Genomic DNA, 20,783 nt, shown 5'->3' with positions numbered 1-20,783 from the left:
ATATATCGCTTGTTGTTGTTTTAATGTGAACATTATGTTCTATGTTTTATGCTTACACACACTCCTTCCGATATTCAGCAAAAATATGTCCTGGAATCCTGCCACATTGCTGGCTCTGTGTTAGGCACTGCAGATACACATGAGTTCAATCTAGTGGAGGAGAAACTCCCATAACAAATGATTACAATCCAATGAAACGGGAGCTATGACAAAGGTACAGAAATGAGAACCTCTAGGAGATGAAAGTTGTGGGGAAAGGAGTGACATGTTAGCTGGACCTCAAGTAGGATTAGGGTTTCGCAAACCTTGTGAGGAAAAGGTGGAAGGTGTTCGGATGGAGGAAATAGTTCATGCAAGGGCATGGAGATATGAAAGAGTAAGATGTGTTTGAGGACAGCAAGAGGCTAGATCCTGGCGTGAAATTAGTGGGGGAAGCCTAAATGGAAGGTGATGAGACTAGAATTCTGAGTTAGAGCCAACTGGAAGCGTGCCATGCTGCTGAGGCAGCGCTTACTGTGAGGGGCTATGGAATTAATGAAGGTTTTGGCATATAGAATATTTATGCTTTGAAAAAAACGAAACTAGTCTGTTGTGAAGGACGGACTAGAGAAAATAAGAGTAATTAAATGCATATGGGATAATTTAAAGAAAAGTTGGAAATTTATACCACATGGCAACTTGCTACCAGATGCTAAATAGAAATAAAGTTCCCATATATATTCACATTTATATAGGCATAGAAACATACTTATAGTTACAAAAATTGCACAATGCTAACAAGACTAAGTAAACGTATGAGTGTGTAACCTAGACACCAATTTATTTCCAAATTCTTTGTTATGAGGGAGCCCACAGACACAGACACATACACACACACACACCATTTACTAAGTTCTTCTTCTATGTCAAGGCCTGTGTTAACTGCTATTCCTACATTATCTCATTTTACCCCTTAGCAAGTATCCCAGGGGATAGGAACTATTTTCCCCATTTTAAAGTTATGGCCCAGGCAGGTTATGTATCTCACCTAAAACCAGACAACTAGGAAGAGGCAGAATCAGACACTGAAGTCATGCATATATAATTTTTTTAAGCCTGTGCTTTTAACTTCTGCTCAATATTGCCTTCCAGGATGATATAACATTCTTGATTCATGGTTTGGGTCCAGCATTCTTGAAACAGACAATAAAATGACATAAAGTACAAAGAAAACACTCAACATAAAAAGTTTGATAAACGTTCTCCACGAGCTCCAACAAACTCATCATACCTCAATGATGGCTGAGTTTTAAAGGCGTGTGCACTTGACAAGATACTTAAACTCATGTAAACAAAGATGCTTCATTGGGAAAAAAAAGAAGAATGGGCTCCAATGACCTGAATCCAAAGTTCCCTTCTAATCTCACAGTAATATAAGAAATATCATGCAGATTCTTCTTCACACACGTTTACTTGCATCCTGTCTCGCCAAGAGGGTGAAGATGCCTTTAAAGTGACTGTCCTAGCTGCTTCCATTACCCTACCTTCGGGGACTGACTGCAAGAGCAGAAGTTCCAGCTGGAACTCTAAAGATGAAACCAGAGGTAAATCAACTGTGTAGCCAGCCCATGACGGGGAGAACAAGAGGAAGGGAGCCAGCCGCCCCATGAAAAATATTAATATCAAATGGAGGGTGCGCTGGTGGTGGAACAGGAGGTAGAGGGACATAAAGGAGTTTATGAGCAGGCTGGGCAGGGATAAGAAACTGAAATGATCTCTGTCATTTTGTTTCTCAGCTTGAAGAACTATGACAATCAACCATTTTTTCCTTCTATTGCAAAACAACTACACTGACAAATATCTTCAAAGCGTCACTGAATTATTGGCAGCACACTGATAATTATCTTGATAAGCAGTTCTTTTTCTTCAACAGCTCATCAATATGGAGGAAGAGGCTGCCCCTCTTGAGAATTCCCACTGGTTGGAGTTAATTATACTGAACAGCGGCCTGGCATCCTGGATGACATCGAGGTCATCTCTGGTGTGGATGGATTTTATGACCTCTAAGAAGTCACCAAGCCCTGCCTGCTTCTGTGTCCAGGCAACAGCCCTGACATCACATAGACCCAAAGCGCAGTCCTTCCAGTTCATTGCATTTTAGCTCCACTGTGCCGTGGGGCATGAAGATCAAGAACTCGGGTCCATGTACAGATGCAGCTTAGGAACACAAAAATTGGAGATTTCTGTTAAAGACTCTGTTAAAGATTCTGCTATAAACTCATCTGTCTTGATCACACAGCATGGCCCCTCCTTCCCTAGGTTGCAATAATCCTGCGTCTCCATGAAGCTCGATGCAATTCATCAACATCAATCAATTTTAACAGAAATCTTGGGTAGAAAGGCAAACTACATCATAGAGTTGCCGTAACTGAACCCAATGCAGCCAGAGAAGACAAGCATCTTTGCCAGAGAAACGCAGTAAGGAGCAGACGGAAAATCAGCTCTGGTTTAAACCAAAAGAAGGTCATTATTGCTATTATCTGTCATAGGCTTTCCTATGTGTGTATACACACAGATACATATACATTTTTTAAATAAAACATCTTTTTTTTTAAAGATTGGCACCTGAGCTAACATCTGTTGCCAATCTTCTTTTTTCATCTTCTTCTCCTCCCCAAAGCCCCCCAGTACATAGTTGTATATTCTAGTTGTAGGTTCTTCTGGTTGTGCTATGTGGGATGCCACCTCAGCATGGCCTGATGAGTGGTGACATGTCTGTGCCCAGGATCCGAACCTGTGAAACCCTGGGCCGCCTAAACAGAGCACACAAACTTAACCACTCAGCCATGGGGCTGGCCCCTATTTTTATCTTTTAATTCTAAACATCATACATGCAACACGTACATACACCCAAACACACACCAATTTTCCTTGAAATACCAAATTCTGTTTCAGAAATGACTTGGGATTGGATTAACATCTTAGACCTAAAAGGTGTCTCCAAGATCATCGGGCTCAGCCATGTTTACTAGGATAGTAAGTTACTTTTTATACTATTTTGCAAAGTTAACCATATTGATAGAGGTCCTACTGTGTGCCACACAACAAAACAAGGCAACTGAGGACTTGGTTTAAAGGGAACATCTTAAGGTAAGTTTCCAAGGGGAAAAAAGAAAGCAGGAAAAAGAAGCCTAAGAAACAGTTTTCTGGCTTCCTGCTATAGCATTCTCTCCACTATCTCATGCCATCCTGGTCAGTTAGGAAGCAATTACTTGTAAGAAACAGAAAACCCTACCACTATAGCTCCTAACATGCTTAACCAAGTCATTTCATTTAACAAAAATTCTGGGAGTAGGTGTTAGTCCACCAGCTTAACACTGCCAAGACTGGAGTGACACTTCTTGGCCTTTTCATCATGCCTGTTGTCTCTTGCTCACAATGTGGCTGCTGCATCTCCAGGCATTATAACCCCTTTCCAATGGGAAGAAAGAGGAAGGGGAGAGGCTTTTCTGCCTGTACCTCACTGGTCAGAACTTTACCACACAGCCACCCAACCCGGTGAGACTGTGAAATGGTGTGTCTTAAACTACTCACATTGCTGCCTCAAACAAAATTAGGAATGTGAACACGAAGAACAAGGAGAGAGTTAATGCTGAGTAGGCAGTTTACACTCTTGTGACACACACTGACTGTCCAAGGAACCGCTTCCTCCTTTTGAGAGCAGACACAAGACTTCAGCTAAAAATCCAGTTGCTTATTGACCGTTAGCTAGGGTGCTGGGAAGAAGAAAAAGTAGGTGTCAGTGTCCATGCAGGCTGCGCGGCCCCCTACTCACCTCACTCAAAACCTCCCACTTCTCTCACCCCGTGGCTGTGGGTGCAGGCTACAGTCTGAGACTCCTCTGTGCCCTCCCCTCCCCCATTGCCCCCAGGGCAACAGACAAATGAGTGGCAGTTAATTGGCCTCCGGAATGAAAGGTTCTTAGCCTTTGAGTCAGTTGAGAAGCATCAATAGTAGGGGTAAGAAATGAGGAAATTTCAAAGAAAATAGTATACTATTGTATATTATTTGTTCTCTCTCACACACACACACACATACACATGCACACACACAATTAAAATAGTATTTTTACCAACAAAAGTAAAAAAGTCTTGGTATAAGTTTAGGAGATTTAAACACCAGTTTGGCAGGAGAGTGACTTATTTGTCAAGTAATCATGATCTTTTTTTTTTTCTGCTTTATCTCCCCAAACCCCCCTGTACCCAGTTGTACTTCTTAGTTGCATGTCCTTCCAGTTGTGGGATGTGGGATGCCACTTCAACGTGGCCTGACGAGCGGTGCCATGTCCGCGCCCAGGATCCAAACCCTGGGCCCCCGCAGCAGAGCGCGTGAACTTAACCACTCGGCCACGGAGCTGGCCCCCAATCATGATCTTAAAAAACAAATATTGTCAACTGTTAGAATAAAACTCCTAAGGTCGTCCATCTTTTTTTAAGCTTAAAATAAAATAGGAAATAGCACAAGAAAAACGCTACTTTACTTATACGTAATTAGTCATTTGGCTCCTTTAGTCAGAGTTTATCTGTTTATAGAATGAGAAGATGGCGGCCAGTTGGCCTGGAAGGCCCATTAGAGCTTGACCCACCTGTGCAGAAATCACTCTTCACCAAGGCAGGGAGCTGGCCATCCAGTCTCTGTTTCCTGCCTCTATAATACGGTGTCATCACCTAATAAAGGAGCCAACCTGTTTCCAGGGTGACCAGTTGTCCAAGTTAACCTAGCACAGAGAGATCTTCCAGGATTCAAGATGGTCAGTGCTAAAACTGGGACAGTCCCAGGCAAAGCAAGATGAGCTGACCACCCCCTGCACCACTCCACTTAGAGCATGTACCCCCTGTCCAGACCCCATTCCTACCTTGCTAGTCTTGTGTAGAGGGGACAGAACTAGGGTAGAGACCTGCAGTGTAATCAGACTCAACAACTAAAATGAATTTCTGCTTATTCAAAATGTCCTTCCACACGTTCAAAGTTTTCATTACTGTTAATTACGTGACATCTGTTTCTAAGGGGAAAATTTAGGAAAATAGCTCATAAGATGCACTTTGCTTGAAATTTTCGTTAGATTTTACCACCTGCTACAAAGCAGCAAGCCTCATTTAGACAGGCTCGATCCCCCTTTCCACGCTTGTATCCAGTAGCCGCAAGACAGATGTGTTCAATGCATTTGATTTGTTTTGGCATTTTGGGCACAAACTTAATTACGATAAACCAGTCTAGCCCTTTCTCACCTACCCTCCTCTTCAGAGTGGATCACACTGATAAAGTGTGATTTAAGTATATTTTTCAGTAATTCTAAATAATTGACCCAGGGAAATTAAAATAATATTTTCCTGTTCTACTTGTCATAACCTGTCGAGATATCTTTCAAAATGTGCTACTGCAGGGAAAAAAGAAATTTTATACACATATTATTGCTGAAATTTCCTGGCTCTTTGCCTCGCTGAAGAGCAATGCATGAAATATTTATTCAAAAATGGAAATATTAAGAATTAAATGAATTTAAACCATCCTAATTACTTTATGAGCATTTCTCCACTGCTTAAGGAAACTCCAAATTATCTTCTGTTCTGCATAGGCTGTGTTGGCCAGAACATCTTGTTGTAAAAATGAAAAACCCCTCTCAAATAACTAACTCGAATGATCTAATTCTATTTAAATAACCGTGCTCAGGATGCAGTAACTGGCTTAGCATTTCAGGAACAAAGTCAGAAGAGTTAAAGAACTTTCAGCTACATGGGACCTGGAAGATCATTCATTCTCTCACTGGACAAACATTTATTTATGGAGCCTAGAGTTTCTACCCTCATGGAACTTACATTCCAGAAGGATAGATAGACAGCCATCCCTGTGATGGTGATGATAAGTAATAGGAAGAAAACCAGCAGGGTGAAAATGACAAACATTGTTTTATCTTAAAGGAGGAGCATCTCTCAGAAAGTGACATCTGCATTGTGACCTAAAGTAACCTGAGGGAGGAGAGAGGATGCTCCCCACCATCATCATCTTTACACGTCTGCAGCAGTGCTTGTCATGGCACCCGGACCAGCCGCATCAGAATCACCTGAGAATTTGCTAAAAATGCACATTCTTAGGCCCTACGCCAGATCTACTGAATAGAAGACTCTGGCGGTGGGACCCAGCAACCTGTGTTTTAATAAGTTTTCCAAGTGATTCTGACGCATGCTCGCATTTGAGACCAACTGCTCTAACAATCTCACCCATTAAGGTCCCATTCGAAAGCTTTCTAGAGCTTCACGATTGAGAGTGGTCTTTCCCCTCCTCTAAAATCCTGCAACACCTTACAGATAACCATCCTGAGGCACTTTGACTCTCCTCTTTGTATTATGGCTGCTCATGTGCCTGAAGAATCTCCATTTGTCACCAGCCGGCTCCTTTAAAGCAGAGACTACGTGATGATTAATTTTATGTGTCAACTTGACTCGGCCATGGGGTACCCAGATACTTCGCTAAACATTATTTCTGGGTATGTCTGTGAGACTGTATCTAAACGAGATCACCATTTGAATTGGAGGACTCAGTAAGGCGGGTCGTCCTCCACAATGTGGGTGGACATTATCTAATCTGTTGAGAGCCAGAATAGAACAAAAAGGTGGAGGAAGGGGGAAGTCACTCTCTCTGCCTGACTGATGGAGCTGGCACACTGGTCTTCTCCTGCCCTTGGACTTGGACCAGGACCAATGCCATCAGTTCCCCTGGTTCTTGGCCTTTGGACTTGGAATGGGATTACAACACCTGCTTCCCTGGGTCCCCAGCTGGCAGATGGCAGATGGTGGGATTTCTCAGTCTCCATAATCACATGGGCCAATTTCTTCTAAAATGTATATTTACATTTTCTATATTAGGTTCTGTGTCTCTAATACAAACTGTTAACTATTCCGTTTTAGTATTCCTCACAGTTTGGCAAGGTCCCTGGCACAAAGGAAGGCTATAAAAATACATGAAGAGGATGATGTAGTAGACAGAATAATGGTCCCCAAAAATATCAGGTCCTCATGCTTGAAACCTATAGATGTCATCTGATAGGGAACTACGGTCTTTGCAGATGTGATTAAGTTAAGGGTCTTGAGATGGGAAGATTATCCTGTATTATTTTGGTGGACCCTAAATGTAATCACAAGTGTCTTTATAAGAGAGAAACAGAGGAAAATGTGATGCACACGGAGGAGGAGAAAGCAAACGTGACCATGGAGGCAGAAACTGGACTGACGTGGCCGCAAGCTAAGGAATGCTGGCTGTCACCAAAAGCTGGAAGACGTAAGGAACACATTCTCCCCTCGAGTTCCCAGAGGGAGCACAGTCCTCTTGACACCTTGATGTCAGCCCAGTGTCTGATTTCTGGCCTCCAGAACTGTGAAAGAATAAATTTCTGTTGTTTTAAGCCACTGAATATTTGGTAATTTGTCACAGCAGACACAGAAAACTAATACAGATAATAACAGCTAACAGTTATGATGGCTTTTTAATATGTCACCTTGGCTAAGCTACAGTCCTCAGCTATTCAGTAAAACATTAATCTAGGAACTGCTGTGAACGGCTTTTGCAGGTGTAATTAACATTCCTAATCAGTTGACAGTAAGTAAGAGAGATTATCCTGAGTGAGCCTGGCTGTATTGTTGGAAGGATTTAAAAGCTAGGCAGAGGCATTCCGCAGAGAGAGAAGAAATTCTGCCTGTAGGCAGCAGCTTCAGACCACACCCGTGTAGTGTCAGTCTGCTGAGATCTTCCCTCCCTGATAACCGTGGATGGCATCCTTGGCCCATGGCCTTGGGGTCAAGCCTGCCCATGATCTCTGCCTGCCCTGGCTAAACCCTGACTGATGTCGACAGTGAGCATGTACTCTGCAGCAGGCATTGTACACACATCATATTGCCTAATCTTCACAACAATCCTAAGAGGTAGGTATGATTATTATCCCATTTTATAGATAAGATCGTTGACACTTATAGGGGCGAACTGAATTACCCAAGGTCACATAGCTAATAGGAAGCAGAGCTGTCCTTCAAATGCAGGCAGTCTGATTCCAGAGCCTCCATCACTATACAGAATTGTCTCCCACCAAACCATGAATAAGTGCAAGATACAGTAGAAGACGCATTGCAAGGAAATTTCTAGTGCTCTTAAATGTTTCAGGCTTAATAAAGGGGAATCAGCAAACAAAAGAATTTGCTTTAGAATGAGTCCTGTTAATTTGGAACAATCAAGGCAGACTGGAGTGTATGGAAGACAGTTGTTTTCTAAGTAATTTTGAGAACCCTGGCCCACCTGGGCTCAAAGCCTCCTTCAACCGTCCCCCCTGAGTGGGGTCAGTTGACCCACCTTCCTGCCGTACTTTCTCTCTGAGACAACAACTGGAACTGGACAGACGCTTCAGACAGCAGGGGATAGACAGCCTTGGTGATAAAAGTGAGAAATTTAGGAGGCTTCCGCAGGGTTCCTATGTACTGCCCCATATTCATGAGAAATGAAAAACTTTATCAGCCTTTGCCCCAGGGTGCTAATTAAATATTCTAAGAATAAGATTTTCATATCTGGCATCTTGTAGCTGAAAATAAATTTGCTCACCACAAAAAAGAATACTCAGCCCAGTTGAGAACGCATGAAGTCGTTCTAACATTCTTCATCATAGATAATTCAGCATAGGATGGTTCTAAGTCAGTGGGAGGTGAGGATGGAAACCTCCCAAAGAACCTGAAGGACCTTATAATAAGAGAGTTATTTCTCTACGCCAGTCCTGCCTGCATGGTCATGATAAGTCTGGGCTTGGGAATTCATCAGAGGCGGGTTCCAGACTCAGTTCATTCAACAGATGACTTTGGTAAATTACTTACTTTCCCACGAGGAAAATAGGCTTATTGGGTTTATTAATATTATTATAATTATTATTATTATATAATGCACAATCATTTAATAAATTCAAATAATACATAGAACAAAGCAAAACAGTAAAGTTCACTTGAAATCTCACTACCCAAGGATAACTGACATTGACATTTTCTTGGGCACTAGCTAATCTCTTTCTGCCCAGCTACTTGCATCGATAAAGTGGAAACAAATGCAAATAGAGTCTGCCTCAGAGGTGGTAGGGGAGACGCATGAAATGAATCAGGTAAAACGCTTAGCACAGGGCGTAGCTAATAAGACTCGCCTGGGCTAATGTCATCAATGGTCCTGGTTTGCCACGGTCTCTCTTGGTTTTAGCACTGAAAGCCCACATCCCGGGGCATGCCTCAGTCTCTGGCAAAGCAAGATGGTTGATCACAAAGCATATGACATAACCTAAAAGAAGGATAACAGTGAAGTACCATATTTACTGGAGTCCAGACAGTGCACGAGAGCTATTTTAACAACGAGTCATCACACGGTTTTCTTTAGATTAATTTTTGCTATCTAACATGGGGCCAGCTTGGACCAAATGAGGAAATCTCAAAGCCAGTTGTCCAACTTCAGAAAGGCATTGTCCTAGTACAGAACTGTCATTTGTCCAGAGGCAGTTTTGGGTTTCCAGCAAATTGCATTTCCTTTCTGCCTGCCTATACCTTCAAGTAGAAGGAATGAGCAGGAGAAATCTTCTGGACTCCACTGAGCTACAAGCCACTCTTGACAAGAAGAAGGGAAGCTGAGTACTTAGCAGAGGTCCCCTGTGGACCGCTGGTCCCCAGCAGTCTCAGCTGGCCAAAGAATGTTGATCTCCTGGCTTCATTACACTCCTGTCTTTGAACTGCTCATGTTTGGATGGCACTGGCTCAGCAGGACACATGTCTCATCATCACGGTGTCAGTTAGCCTTCCAAAGCTCTGCCTTGTTCTAACTCCATCAGGATTAGAAGCAGCAGAAACTAAAATGGTGTTTTCTTAGCCAGGCCTTCAGCCTACTGATCTCTGCTCACCCCTGGGAGAATGCTCATTCCTAACAAGTTATTGGGCTCTTTTTCTGTGCCCCCAGTTTAATAGACCAGTTAGTTTGGATATCCTGACAAATGTGAAGAAGATATTTCCTTTGGCTACGACTCATCCCATCCTTTCTAGTTATCAACTCGGCCCTTCTATCATCCAAACAAGGACCAGCCAACTTGCTGTGAGTTATGGCCCTTCGTTTCCCTTTCTCCTTCCATTATTTTTCACTTGGCTTCTCTCGATTACTCTTCTCTGTGTTCGCCTGGAGATCCTTAATTATCTTGCCTCTAGTGCATTCAAACCTTTGGACTAACAAGTGCTCAGAGCTGTTTTCTTCCTCCCGAGAAACCAACTGGAAGTCACTCAGACGTGCTGCCCCAGCTATATTTCAAATAAGCACCAGAGAAGCTGAGCAAGAGCCTCCAATTTTCAAGGATCTCTGGAGTCCCAACTGAGTATCCTTGAGTTTGAGAAATACACACAGACACACTTCCAAGTGACATTACATTAACAGTTATAATAAAATTTCTATGTCCTTGTCCCCATCTGATCATATAGAAACTCAGACTCTGACAAAGACCCCCAAACCCCATGAGCATTTCTGGGGGGTCATTTATATGTACAAATGCAAATACCTTCAGTATTTATGGGGCTTTTTCTGGCTACACAGCCACCCAATTGCTGCTTCTGTCCCCTCTCAGCACTGCAGTCTCCCAGCTGACATCATCGCCCACAACTGGAACAGCGGTATGGTAGAGTGGGACGATCAGCACTGCCAGGAGCCTCCAATTAAGAGTAACATAAAGTGGAGAGAGTATTAATGAAAGGGCTTGCAGATTTTCCTGTCTCTCCCTCCAGATCAGCTACAAGTCCATGGGACTGAGCTACACATAAATCAGAGGGACCAGCACCACATTCTACTCATAATCACATACCTCCCATGACCAAGACCATATAAATGGGTCGAGCTCATTATGCACAGGAATTTGTCCCCTTAAAACAAGGTCTCACCCCTGGTGCTCCACATACAAACAGACCTCCATCAGCTGCCCTCATGTTCCACGCCCTTACCCTCGCTTCATCACCCCAGGTCCCAGATTCCCAAGCATGCCTAAACCCCTAAATAAGCGGAGCATCGGTGCCACTGCATCTCCACATGTGCATATTATTTTTAAATGATTCATTTCAAATCCTGAGCATAGGCCTAGACACTGGAGATTCAAGAATGAAAGAGATTCAGCACTACCCTTAAAAGGATGTGTAGTCCTGGATTGTTTTCCATCATCTCAGATTTGTGAATCCCCAAAGTGCAGCCCAGGTTACGTAAAGACATAACAAGCCCAGGAGCTGGAGGGTTGTGTTACACTGGCCAGCATGGTTGCTTCTGTGAGTTTCCCTGGAACAAAAGCCCATGTCCTGTCATAAGACCCAAGGAACCTATTAGAAGAAATTGATCCTAATGATATGCAGAATTAACACAAAAAGGAAAATGGCTGAAACAAATGGATCTTGACACCACATTAATGGCTTTTTCATAGGAGAAAATGAATTCAAGAGCAAATAATGGAAATTAATGAAGGTACCCTAGGCAAAGTCCTCCCCCTCCTCCTAAATAAGGGTTTTAGTAGAGTCTGTCCTCCCTTCAAGATGACCAAGGGTCCTACGGAGAATCCTGAGAGATGATGGACAATCTGAATGAGGAGTAGCCTCAGAAAACTCCACTGGAGCTTAGAGCTGAGTCACCTCTCAGGGGAGGTGGTAAATTTCCACAGCCTTTATAGATCAGTTGGCTGATATTTCAATACCAACCGTCGATGTCTTTAAAGGGTATTTATAGCTTTAATGGCATTAGGGTGACTGAACTCCCGAGACTCCTGAACTTTTATCTGTTAGTGAAAAGTATAAATCACTTTGACCTATGGAAGTGTTTTCCCTAGAAATTAATGCCTCCTCTTCCGTTATCTCCTCAGCCCCAGCAAGGCAGGATCAGCCCAAGCAGAAGTGAACGCCTTTCGAGGGAACAGCAAAGGTCATGCAGGGGGATGCAGGGAAGATATGATAAGAATGATTTTTATCCTTTCCTGAGCTGGAATGTGCCTGAAGCAGAAGCTGGGTCACTTCCCTGAGAGTTCATCTAAGACTTGCATACACCTAATGTTACAAAATTAAAACACCAAATTCTCCCAGAACTCTCATCTCCTACCACACTTCATTCACTTCCATAGCACACACCACTATCTAGTCTATGTGAGTGTACATTGTCCACGTTCCCCCATTAGAATGAGCTCCATGATACAGAGGTTTGTATCTGTTTTGTCCACCAATGTATCCCCAGCACCTAGTATAGTGCCTGGAACATTGTAGATTGTCAATAAATATTTATTGAATGAATGAATGATGAATGAATGAATGAATGACAAGAATCATAGAATCTCAAGATTGAAAGGGAATCCTTTCAATCAAAGCCATCTGATGACCAACATCCTTTCCTTCAGTTACTGGCTCTGATAATGACAATGGACAAGGAAGGTCACATAGGAAATAATGCAGAGATCCAACTGGGAATGTACTTGAGAAAATTGGATCGTCATGCCCCAAGGGGAATGGTAGAGGAGCACTGTTGGAACATAAGAACAGAGACACTCTGCCCCATATCTTGGTCTTCCTGATGGGTCCAGCTGGAGAGGAAGCAGAAAGAACCACAAACTCCTCAGTTGCTCAGTCAGATATTTATTGGCCACCCACCATATCCTCATAGACATTACTGATCACTTTCTGTATGTCGGGGACCTTTTTAGGTCCCTTTTTAGCATAAATAGCGAACAGGACAGAGCCAACACCTGCGCTCACGGAGCTTGAAGTCCTTTAGAGAAAACAGCCATTCAATAGTTACAATTATGTAAGTGCTATCAAGAGGAAATGTCAGGTGCCACAGGAACACAGAAAAGGGCCACCTAAGCTACCTGCAGATTCAGGGAAAGCCACCTGAAGAAGCAACACATAAACTCCTCCCTACCCTTTAATGCTTAAAATGCAAAAGCAAGTCTGAAGATAAGACTCAGGAAAGACGGAAGAGTCTGGACCAGGAGGCTGCGGAACTGGATTTTGGACCCTCAGTTTACTCTATGACCTTGAGCAAGTCACTCCACTTCTCAGAGTTTCAATTTCTCCATCGTGTTGGTACTTTTAAATTCTGATATTTTACCATCCCTAGAAGAAGTAAGATCCAGCTAGCCAGTGTCCAGAGTAGACATTAGATCAGAGGCTTGACTCTTAGCATAGGAAATATACGTGTTGGGGATGAATTACTTTGGAAGTTAATGAGAAAAGGAAACTGGAACAATATGAGAAGGGGCTTAGGAGTGGGAAGGAGGAGTGAGGGAGGTGGGGTGGGATGGAGGGTTTTGACTGAAATGACCCTGGGAAGGAATTAAAAGGCAACCAAAGCAAACCATTCTAATAATAAATATCTGTTGTGTTTAGAACTTTGATGCCTGCACTATCTCATTTAATACTCAAAAAAACCTGTGAATTATGATTGCATCTATTTTGCAATTAGGAAACTGAGATTCAAAAGCACAGAATCGGAATTTGGCAAAGCAGAATGTATATTCAGTCCTCCTGGCTCCCGAGTCCCATTAGAGGACACAGCAGGGATGCGGAGAAGCTGCTCTCTGGAGATAGCTCTGGGCAGTTCCCCATCTCAGATGGAGCAGAGGGCATCTGAGAAGGAAAAAGTCACTGCCAGAGCCTTAGCCAAAACGAGCTAATAATAGAAAGCTGCCAACGATGGGCGGGGGAGCAGTCACCGCACAGTAGGCCACTGCTCTCTCTTCCATGCCCCTCAGTAAGATACACCCTCATAAATGCAGGAAGCTCTCCTTCACTCAGCATGACTGGGCTAGGACTGAGGGGAGCAATTCTAGCATTTGTTCATTCATTCAACGAACATTCATTGACAGTCCACTGGGTGCCAGCCCTAGTACATCAGGAAAGAGAGCCCCTCCCCTCAAGGCATGCAGAGGCTGGGTTAGCATAATGTCAGGCACACGCTGCCCCCAGGTGAGTCCTGTCTCCACTATTAGCCAATTTTGTGACTTCGAGTAGGGTTTCTTAAACTCTCTGTGCCTCTGTGTTCTCACCAGTAAAATGGAAATGATGGTAGTCTCTACTCTGCGAATGCCTGGGGATAAAGTGGATAACACACAAAAAGCCCTTTGCACAGTCCCAGCACTTTAGAAGAGCTCAATGAATGGAAACGATCATTATTGTGACATAAGATGTATCTTGAATGAAAGACAGAAGTTTGTCAAGGACACAGGTAAGGGTAAGTCCAAAAATCGTATTTATAAAGCCTCAGGGTATGAGAATGTTTGGAACATTCAAGGAACCACAAACTGAAGTTCAGGGTGCAAGTTTGGCAGCAATGGGAGATGGAGCTGAGACAGTGAGCAAGGGCCAGCTCATAAAGGACCTTAAACCCCGATAGAGAGTTTAGACTTGCTTACGCAAGAAAATAACATGATCCAATTTTCATTTCATAAATATATTATTGTCTTCTGTCACAGGTCGGGTTTCCCAGGAAGGGACTCTAAGTTGGAGATTAGTTTGTAAATGTTTTTTAAGGCGTGTCTGTGGGATCAACACCTGTGAAAAAGGGAGGATGGAAGCAGAATTGGGCACAGAGAGAAGTCAGGCTGCAATGCATTCCCACCCCTTGGGGTAATCAGGAGCCAGAATGCCCTTCAGAGTTGTCCCAAGTTGAGGTAAGAAAGCCAGGATATCATACCCTGCGTGAAACATTCATTAGCTGGGTGGGGCCCGCCTGGGTAAGGGGACTGACCTTGGGTGAGGGGATTGGCCTTAGGCACCCTCTGCAGCTAAGGCACCAAAATGCTGACAGCTGAAGGATGTTGAAAATCACACTCACAAAGCTGGGTCAATAAGTCCTTCACTGGAAGGGGATTTGAACAGAACATCTCCACATCCACCATACCTTTCCTATGAAAGCAGAAGATTAACAATAACCCACCAGGGAACCAAGCTGGAGGCCTGAGATGCCCTGTCAGGAGTGTACAGCCAGGCAAAGCAGCTTGCACATGAGTGTACGTACCACACACACACACACACACACACACACACGCCAGTGTCTAAAAATAAAGAATTCCTAGGAGAGATTCTCATCCTTTTATTCTAACTAGGTATCCCCAGCAGTTTTTCCTTTCTCCAGAGGCCTTTAGAGCCTTTCCAGCAGAGACAATTTTATTTATGGTGCTGAATGATACCTGAAAAGAAAAAGCGGCCAGCCAGGGAAAACCAGAAGCTCAGCTAGGGATCTTCAAGGCTTCTCAACATATTTCTTACTCTTTTTCCAGGCAGAAATTTCCATTTACAAACTTCTTACAGCTCAATTTGTCTTATGTTAGCTTTTCAGTATTCCCATTTTTTTTAAGCACACACAGACTCATGACAAATCATCATTTTCTCTGATTCATGTGTTCAATTAGTGTAGATATTAACTTGAGCTGCCTGACTCGTGGCAGTGAGTAAATGGGCACCTCCAGTTCTGAAGTTCCCTCAAATTTCCAGTATTAAATTAGCCTTTCACAGGCATCAAATGGCTGGGATGGGAGCTGACTTCTTAATGTTTCTATCTGTGTGATATAGAAGCCCAGGAGTTTTTGGTTCCTTTGAGCTTGTAAACTTGCTGGAATGAACTAAATCACAAGTGACAGTTCAGGAGAGTAAGATGCGACATCAACATCAGATCTGAAATGCCGAAGACAGGAGTGAAACAAGACAAAGGGCCTACGGAATCTGCAATGGACGCTTAAGAGCTAGAAGGCATTTGGGACAATATATCCTCTTCCCTCATTTTTCAAAAGAGAAAAAACAAAACGGAGAAATGTCGAATGAATTGCCAGATGGCTCAGTCCGTTAGCGGTGGAGCTGAGATACAAATTTCTTGGCACCCAGTATGGGGACCTTTCTCTATTCCACCTCCAGAAGAGTAATGGAGCATCAGGACATTGTTGGAATTGGAAATATTTCAAGGCACATCTGGGCAGGAAGTTATCCGAAGTATATTATAATCATAGCTTCTCATTTTCATTTTATGACTCACCAATGAAATGCTGGGTTGTTTTAAAGCCATAATGGGAAGCTCCATGAAGGTTTATGTGAGGGTGGGAGAAATCAGTCACCCGCATCAAAGAGGCGATGGGGAAGCCTGCTTCCATCGCGGTCTTTGCAGACCACATCCTCACATCCTACGAAACTAGAATCAATTCTATCATCCTCTGTCACTTCACCCAGTTCATTGCTTTTCACTCTTCACAGCTTGTTGTCATTTGTTTATTAGTGTTTTTCCTTATTTATTTCCTATTTCCCTGCCCCCAGATTAAGAAGTGCAAGAGGGTGGGAAACATGTTTGTTTTTTTCATCCCTCCATCCCCAGTACATACTAAGCATAGAAACAATCATTGCTGAATGTAAGCGTGAATGAACAAATGAGTGAGCAAAGTGGACAAACTGATGATCATTAGCTACTTGATACTGTGTTTCCTCAGGTAATCATCAAGCATTTTTCCCTTCCCACCCCCTCTCCTCACTCCCTTCCCATTACCCTGTTCCATCCTTCATGTATTAGAGAGACTGAGATAGAGAATGGTCATGTTTCTATCCATGATTACACAGCTGATTAGAGACAGAACTAGAATAAAATCCTAAATTTTCTGGACTTCCATCTCTTTCCACTGGGCCATATTGCCTTTCGAGTTATTTTGAGGTCTCCTCCCTCTTACACATACATATGTGTTTAGATAGTATTTCTAAATACAAACATATTTATTTCCACCAACTAGAAAGAAGATTTCTGAAAAAAAAAGTTGTTTGCTCTGTGGGCCACTAAGTCTAATAAGCTTCTCTAAGAACAACAATAAGCCATTGGTAAGTTTGAGAAATGCTACCTACTTTATACCTATTGTGAATATTCACAAAGTACTTTAGAACCCTAAGGACTGTGTCATGAAACTAATTTACTTATATTAGATCCAAGTTCCTCAAATTTATTTGACCAAGGCAACCGTATTTTGAGTCTAGCACCCATTCACATCTCTTATAACTAACATTCCAAGGCATAGTTTGGGAAAAGCTAAGGTAGAAGCACACAGAAACGATGTTGAATGCCTGGCGGAGGTGTGACTCTCTCATAAATACTGAAGTTGTGCTAACGAGGAGCCTTGACCTTGTGAATAAACCTACCTGTCCTTTTTAAGGTGAGCTAAGCTCCAACCTGAGTGTCTTTCGAAAAGTGACAGAACAAGGGAAGAATGTCACTATGCAGCAAAGAGAAGGCAATGAAGGGTGCTGTAACTGCCATTGCTTCCTGTCTTCACCATATTCATCCTGAGCTGAATTTGAGGTTTGCCTGGATGTCTGGACATTTCCCTCTTTCCTCTCTCTTGAGGAGCACTAAACCTTTACTCATCAATCTGATTTCAAAAACAAATCATGAAAATCCCATAACCAAGTGAACTCCCATGCAGAAGTTCAACTTGTAGCATCTTGCATCTTAGAACAGGCGCATTTTTTGAAATAATATCTCCCCATCTCCAAACCTCTGGGCCCCATACCTAGAAATGCAACACAACTAATTGTTCTGCTTCATAACATACACATATTTTTGTAGCATCTCGGTCTCCTCCACCTACTAATTCTATAAGTGACCTTGGGCAAGTTAAATAACCACTCTGTGCCTCCTTTTCCTCATCTGTAACACACGTTGTGCAAAGACTAAATTAGTTATTACATGTAAAAAAGTTCTTAAGGTATTGGACACATTTATTTCTCCATAAAACAGTTATTATTTTTATAGTCGTCATCCTCATCATTATTACGCTGAGTTTTTCTGGATGATTAGTTTCTACTTTATCATTTCAGCATTCTGTTAGCCATCTGAGTGGAAATGGAGTTATTATCATTATCACCTTAAAGACTAGATCCAAGAAACCAAGGCAAAATGAAAGAAATGTGGAATCCATATATACATGATTATTTGTTAATAAGCATCAAGACACTAATTAGTAAGAGCAAAGCAAACCATTGTTTGAAACAACTATAGAAATCTGATGATCCTAATTAATAAGTTAATTTACTTACTGTTCTTTTAGATTGCCAACTTTAACCAACAAGTAAACATTTATCCTCATTATTGGCATAGAAAGTTTAAAAGAGAATGGCAGCAAGATGACTGCCCATAAATTTTGTTTAAACTAATCAGAGATCACCTGTCAGCAACTCTTCAAACACAGCAGAGATCAACAAAATCCAAGAGTCTACTATGTACCATCCAATAGCAGTTATACCCACCAAGAGCACTCCTAGGAGTACAAATCCTCTAAGAACACACTCATGCACATTTTGCATTTATACTGACCACCCACTGTGAACCAGCACCAAGCTAGGCATGCAGGAGAACCATGAACCAGACAGACACTGCATTGCTCTCATGAAGTTCGGAGTCTAGCGGGGGGAAAGCCAATTGGAACATGATATTTCAACAAGTGTAACGAGTTCCATGGGGCCATAGCAGCCATACTGAAATGTACTTTTTTCTGACCATTCAGTTAATAATTGTTTTGTCTCCAAGGACCATAGGAAACAAATACAAAATGCTTTTGAGAGAGGCAGAATTGTGTTTGCATGTCCTCAGAATGGTGTATCACTGTTAGCTCAGCTTCTTCCTCTCAACCAGTCCTCACTGGGGTACATAGAGGGATTGATTGGCTCCATGGGATTGACATCCATGTTCTATCTTCTCCTTCAATAAAGACTCTATAGGGTGTGATGATGCCCTTAAACAAGTATCCTAAGGTAGCATAACAATAATAAATTCTAACACATATCTTATTCCATATAACATGGTGCTTCACCAACGATGAAGGCTGCGTGGGAGGTACTTGCTCAAGGAGAAGTAATGACAAATTTCAAGACCTAAAAGGATAGTAGAATAAGGCTATGGTGACCTCATTTTCCAAACCAAAAACTCAGGACACAAAGTCTAACAAAAGATTTTTTTCACTTCTAGGAATTAGACAGTCTGAGAGATGTAGTTTAAATGCCAAAATATTGGCATTTCTAGGACACTGATAGTATATGGAAACAACAGAACAGAATGCTTGAAATCAAGACAGCCCTGGAAAAACTCAAGAAATATCAACCTAAAAGAATTTGCATAAATGACAGAGCCTTGAGATCTGTGGAGACTAAAAACAATGGAGAGGTGGGAGATGGAGAAGTTTATAAGAGTTCAAGGAGAGGACAAATGAATCCTGAATACCCTTAGCTACAGAGAGAGAGAGAAAAACCAGACTCTTTTCACTTTATAAATACCATTAACCCAAATCAATTGATTCCTCTTACCCCTCTGGTAAAAAAAAAAAAAAGTGTCAAAATATTTCAAGGTAAAGAAACAAATATACCCCTTTGATCAACTATTTAAATGGAAAACAAATCCACGTATATGTTTTCTGTTAGGCTCTTTTAGTTACAAGCAACAAAGACCCACTGAGGTTGCCTTAAAAATGGAAGGTGTTCATTTATTAGAAGATGAATATATATGGATTGTTACAACTCTCCTTCCACTTCAGCCTCAATCCTGACAGAAATCGACTTAAACTAGCAAGGTTTCCAAGTTTCAAGTTTCAGTTCTCAGGAGAGTATCTTGATCATCTCTCTTGCTTTTTCACAATGGATGGCTGCACTAACTGTGGGTTTTTGCATAACCCTGGTCTTATAAATCACGTCTTAAGCAGGACTCAGGGCTTGCCGGGCCGGCTAAGAGGGGGCTATGGGCAGACCAGCAATGTAAAAGTATCCTGCACTGCTCTTAAGAGAAAATTATGAATGCCTAACCTTCCAGGAGAATTTTGCAGCTCTTGCTCCATTCTGAGTCCACCCAGCTGTTCCAGATCACTCAACTGTTCTAGAAGTACCCACAAGTGTCTGCAGACAGCATCATCCATTCAGAATGTCATTCAGAAGATAGTAGCTGGTTATACTTCCCTTCATGCTCTGTACCTGCAATGGATAGGCTGGTGCACCTCCTCTTATATTTCCTCTCAGATCAACAGAACTCCCATAGAGGCCATGGGTCTGTCCATCCTCCTTCAGAGAGGATGACACCTGTACCAGAAGCTTTGGGTGCCCTGCTCGTTTTATCTCAACCCATTCCAGATGCCACCTGTGCTCAATTCCCATCCCATCATTTCTTGCCAATGGCATCCTGTGACTCGCTGCCAGATGGCATATCCTGGAAGTGGGATCATGCTCAGCCCTACATGGCAAGGTAGGACAGAAGCCCCAAGGAGATAATGCCTGCCGGATTGGTCCCCACCAATGAGAGAGAGAAATTGGTGGGACAATTCTGGGGTGTGTTCTACACAGTGTCAAAGGGTCCACAGTGGGATTGAGCCCCAGTTGCACACAGTGGTAATATGCTCATGAATACATCCTTTATTAGTTTTTTCCCCTCCCTGCATAATTTCCTCACTTCTTTCCCAGGCTTCCCGAAATCATCTCTCAAAGAAACTATCTGCACCCAGATCCTTGTCTCAGGGTCGGTTTTGTAAAGATAAAACAAAGGTAATAGTCAAGAGAACATTTTACCCACTATTCCCAATTTGCTAACACCAGCCCTTGACTCCAGCAGCAATACTCTCGCTGTTACATCTTGCTTTGAATGATTCTGAACATGATAATGCTCCCAAACTCACACCAACTCTATGGCTTCATGGTTTTCCCTCAACCAGTCCCTCTCCTCAAATCCTG

The 20,783-nt window shown here is 42.5% G+C and overlaps 1 long non-coding RNA gene across 2 annotated transcripts in view; it reads right to left on the bottom strand.

Moving 5' to 3' along the window:
• The window catches only part of LOC111775887 (uncharacterized), a 136,531-nt gene extending 132,580 nt beyond the window's left edge, over nt 1-3,951 (bottom strand). The window contains exons 1-2 of one of the 2 annotated variants that reach the window (XR_011423838.1): nt 3,843-3,951; nt 3,574-3,755 (exon numbers count right to left, since the gene is read on the bottom strand). This is a non-coding gene — a long non-coding RNA (uncharacterized lncRNA). Of the gene's footprint in view, nt 1-3,573; nt 3,756-3,814 lie in introns of both variants that reach the window. The other variant, XR_011423837.1, reaches the window with a different exon arrangement.
• Nucleotides 3,952-20,783: the final 16,832 nt, after the last annotated feature.

This window comes from Equus caballus, chromosome 12 (genome assembly GCF_041296265.1).
Source record: "Equus caballus isolate H_3958 breed thoroughbred chromosome 12, TB-T2T, whole genome shotgun sequence".
Lineage (NCBI taxonomy): Eukaryota > Metazoa > Chordata > Mammalia > Perissodactyla > Equidae > Equus > Equus caballus.
Note: the sequence above shows the minus strand (reverse complement) of the source record. Positions and strands in the feature narration are given on the sequence as shown.